The following is a 4,787-nucleotide window of genomic DNA, read 5'->3' as shown; positions in this document are numbered from 1 at the left end:
ATTACGTCACTTTGTATTATCAATTGCGTAGAATTGCCAGGAAACTAATACAGGCGTTCAAATTGCATCTTGCACTGACTGAAAACCAACCTATCGATTAACTGGAACGCTGTTGTGCATGGCGGTCGACGAAACTAGCTTGTTGTCATTTCCATACATTTTCTAGGCAGGGAACTAACATTATTGGGCTAACACCGAGGCTAACACACGCACCTAGCTACTCTAATCACGAGGAAACTCACCAGAAGAGCACTACCTTCACCAGTTCATCACTATGAAACGAAAAATTCTAGTGCCTAAACTGTCTGAAAGACGCACAATTATTGTGCCACTTTTTAATGAAATTTACGGGAGAAGAAATTCCTTAATTTTGCGGGGGTTTTACAATGGCGTCCACTCCAAAGTAGGGTTTTACTCTTTTCACCACCTTTCATAACCCTTACGTAATATTAAGCTCAAAAGCATCCAGACTTCCTACTGTAGTTGTTGCTCTCTCTCTTCGACTTTAGGGCACTACGTGACGCATCTAGTAATTGCCGCGAGTAGTCGACTTTAGGGGATGCGTCCATTAGTTTCCGCGAGTAGTAGACTTTAGGGGAAGCGTCCAGTAGTTGCCACGAGTAGTAGACTTTAGGGGAAGCGTCTAGTAGTATTAGCGTTAGGGTTAGAGTTCAGCTTTGGTTTCTTCTTCACCTTTAGGGTTAGGTCCTTCTTACTATATACAGCTTATTTCGTTAGTCACATTTATAATATACAAAAGAAGGGAATCAATGGAGTTAGCAGCGATAGCATAATCGGTAGCACACTGGCCCATCACACTAGGATCCTGGGTTCGATCCCCCTTCAATAGTGCACTTTTTTTTCGCCTTTTTGGTTCACCGTTTTTTGTCTAAGTTCTGTAGGGTTATGCAATAGGGTGAAAAGAGTGATACCCCTCCAAAATAATGGCGTTGTTGGTGAATATTCGCGGTTTATAAATCTGCGCATTTTGTGAATTTATAATTTGTGCAAAAATCATTAATAAATTGCGTACGCCCGTCCCTTGGCGCCGCCAGACCATACAGGGGCGCGCAAGCGCCCCCCCCCATAACCCATGAGACCATCCAGCGCAGGTGCCATGCTGACCTCGGGAAACCACAGCACTCTCCTGTTTTGTTTTGTTTTAGTTAGTGCTTCTCTGTTAGACCACGAGGCTGGTGTGACCTAGTGTGACAGTGAGTTCTGTCTGAGCTAGAGTGACGAATGCATGACATTGCATAGTAGCTACATACTTTGCACTTTTATGTGTAAGATTTCATGTGTGTGATTTGTGTAAATGGGTCAGTGATCCTGTACTCTTCCGCACCAACACCATTACCATCAGCAGCAAACAAAGATACAATGTAATGATGACTTATACAGGGGCGGATCTAGGATTTATAAAGGGGGGGGGGCTAACTCAAGGTACTAATCTCTTGGGTAGAGGTGTGTGAAGTACACTTCCCAGCATGCAAAGCATGCTGGAACTAGGGGGGTATGGGGGCATGCCCCCCCCAGTTTGAAAAATAGATGCTAAAATTCTGCAATTTGGAGACATTTCCACATAAAATTCATAATATTTTCTGCCCATAGATATTTTATATACTGCCTTTAGATTATAGGTATGGCTCTCTGAAGCATTTTGCTAATAGAAAAGTTTGGGTAGATACAGACAACCAAATACATGATGCACCCCTCTCACAATTGCACAACACTGAATAGGTGCATGTTAGAATAATAATGTTGAAAGTGGAAAATTTTGAAATTTGAACAATACAAGATTGAATCTGAGAGCACTTTCAATGGAAATTGTGTACCTGAATTAAGTATTGCCATACATATTATTAACTACACAAGTTGATGAATGAAGCCCTTTAAACAGACCAATACACTTCATTGTATGTATAGGTGCAGGCAGATTTGGAAAAATCCCATAACAGAATCAACTACATGTTTCCAGTGAATGCTCTATTAGAGTAGTTAGCTGACTGCTCTATTAGAGTACCTCGATCTTGTACACCTCCAATGCTGATACGGGTCCTTGTTGCATAAACTTTAGCATAAATCCACTGATAATATCTTGGAAAGATGTTTATAAGGTGGTTTTATGAGTATTTGTATTATTAGTGATCATATAATTATGCTAAGACAAAATTTCATTATAATACTCAGCATACAGCATATTGATCAAGTAAAGCCTAAATATGAAGGGGGGGGCTTCAGCCCCCAAAGCCCCCCCCCTGGATCCGCCCCTGTTATATGAAGTGAACAACTGAACTCATAGCAGTAGCTCCATTAAACCATAGATAGTATATTCTCTGTACCCGGGAACGGAGAATATACTATCTATGATTAAACACACTATCCACATCACACAAACTATCACAGTCAACACACTGAATGATCATCCTACAGTGTAGTGTAGTTGTACTACTACTGGCTATGTACTGCACATAATGGTGTAATAAGTCTCATGGTGGATACACAAAAAAAGACTATGTTTCTGCTGAGATAAAATTATAATACAATCAAAATTGTAGCTACAATGTGTTTGCTGGATTCAAAAAGTAAGAACTAGGAACACTATACATCATGTGATTGGTTTTTGGAAAACTGATCCAAAATACAATAGATGTTTTATTTAAGATTTCAAACCAGTGCAGCTCATGATCACCTAGGATACATATGAAACTTTTAACTTCTGATGGCACCTACACAGTAGCTATCATATTCATACTGTATTGATTTGGGTGTGAGCCTTATCTTATTATAAAATTCCTTTTATTTTACTCAATGACACTAGCATTCCTATGAAGAATGCCCACCACTGCCTAACTACTGTAAAGTCTAACAGTGTTACAGTAGCTATTAGTCATTTGTAAGATGAATACTTAATCCTTCTAAATAATGTGTGTTGCACTCCAGACTAATGATACAAGTATTATACCCGCCTCTTGTGCTGGCATCATTTTGAGCATATTAATAGGTGTTAAGCATAATACTAGCAGAATAAGAGAAACAAATACTGTAATGTAATTATGGTTTCTTATAATTTATTACAATGAAAATAATCAACATACTCTAATAGATCAGTCAGTTACTGTTTCTTATCACTTGCAGTTTCCAAACAAATAAATTTTTGAATCAAAAGCATTATTATTCATACTTTTAAACACTTCCTCAAAACCCATAAGTTATTATATTTTCTATAGATGTGCATTGTATAAATGTAAAGCAATAAAGCTGGGGATTGCAATGAATTTGACTATAATAGTTTTTGAGCACTATAGCATAGCATGAATGTCTCAGTGATTCTATATTAAGTTTACTGGTAATAGTAATATATATATATATTATATGAATCACAGAAGCTATTTGTAAGTTTATGGTGTTATACCATGCTTCATCAAGATTAAATGGCTGGATTATAAAGAAGTTTCATAATCTTGTTTATGTGGTGTGTTAGCCACAAATCACATATGCATACTGTAGGGTAGTAGTTGTTTGAAGATCTAGAGGAATATACAATCATAGCAATTGCATGAATGTCTAGAACTGTAAGTTGCATCAAAGGTGTATCTGGTTCACTGGTAGAATCATTAACTAAAGGTTTGGGGCATAGAGCTACTGTATATGATTGTTCTATAGGCTACATTGTTGAAGTTCAGCTGTAACCTTACTCGTAAAGTGGTGGCAATTGACAATCATAAACTCTGACTTTGTGCAGTACCTCTTCACAATACAACACTACATGCACATTTCAGTATACCACTGTGATGCATAATTATGACTCATATATTATTATGTATAAACATAGTCTGTAGAATAGCACTTAATTACATAGGTTCCTCCTAGGCTTAAGTCGCCCTAAATGCTTTCAGAAATTTCCCAAAATCTTCACCTATTATGCTCTGAACGCACTATTAGAGTATTTCGTTACAAAATGACTTTATTTAGGGTATATTGAGCTATGTACAATAGGCATTTGAGTTCTCTATTGCAATTTACAGTTTCCACTGACAACTCTATTAGAGAGCATCAATCTATTTTCAAGGAATTAAGCTCCATACTTTGAAATATCCACCTAATATTATACTAACATTATGCTGGCATATCACTCCAGCCTATTATACTTTTTATTAATATGCTGGCATATTTGATGCAGACTTACTCATTGCAATACATTATGATTTAAATTCCAGTCAATTGCAATATTCATTGGATGTACTGTCAATCATAATAATTTGTGACCGAATTTTGGAAAATCAACCATATGGGCGCATTTGACACTTAAAATATTTAATGACCAAATAACAAGCTATATAGCACAAATCTACTTGTTAATGATTGTAAGCCATTCTCAATACCTTAAATTACTAGAAAATTCTTGAAATATTTTTATAATTGTGGACTGCTCATAACAGTAACCCACTAAACTTGAAAATTCTAATTATTTCACATGCGCCCATATGGGCGATTTTCCAAAATTCAGTCACATTTTATTTGTACTTTCTGAGACTGGTATGGCTTAGTGATGCCCAAATGCTATACGTATGATGCAAGTAGCTACATTGCATAAATACAAAAAGTGTTACTATTCTTGTATTAACTACATGAAAACAAAACCAGAGTAACATCATTTACTGTACATGACTGATGTGCAATGAAGTTTGACATTATTTTGACTGAAAAGGTTACAAAGTGTGGTGGTATAGGTAAAGTTGTCAGCTCAGAATGATGGCAGAATTTCATGCATATGTATGTAAGTG

This window comes from Dysidea avara, chromosome 1 (genome assembly GCF_963678975.1).
Source record: "Dysidea avara chromosome 1, odDysAvar1.4, whole genome shotgun sequence".
Taxonomy (NCBI): Eukaryota; Metazoa; Porifera; class Demospongiae; order Dictyoceratida; family Dysideidae; genus Dysidea; species Dysidea avara.
This window is presented reverse-complemented; position numbering follows the sequence as displayed.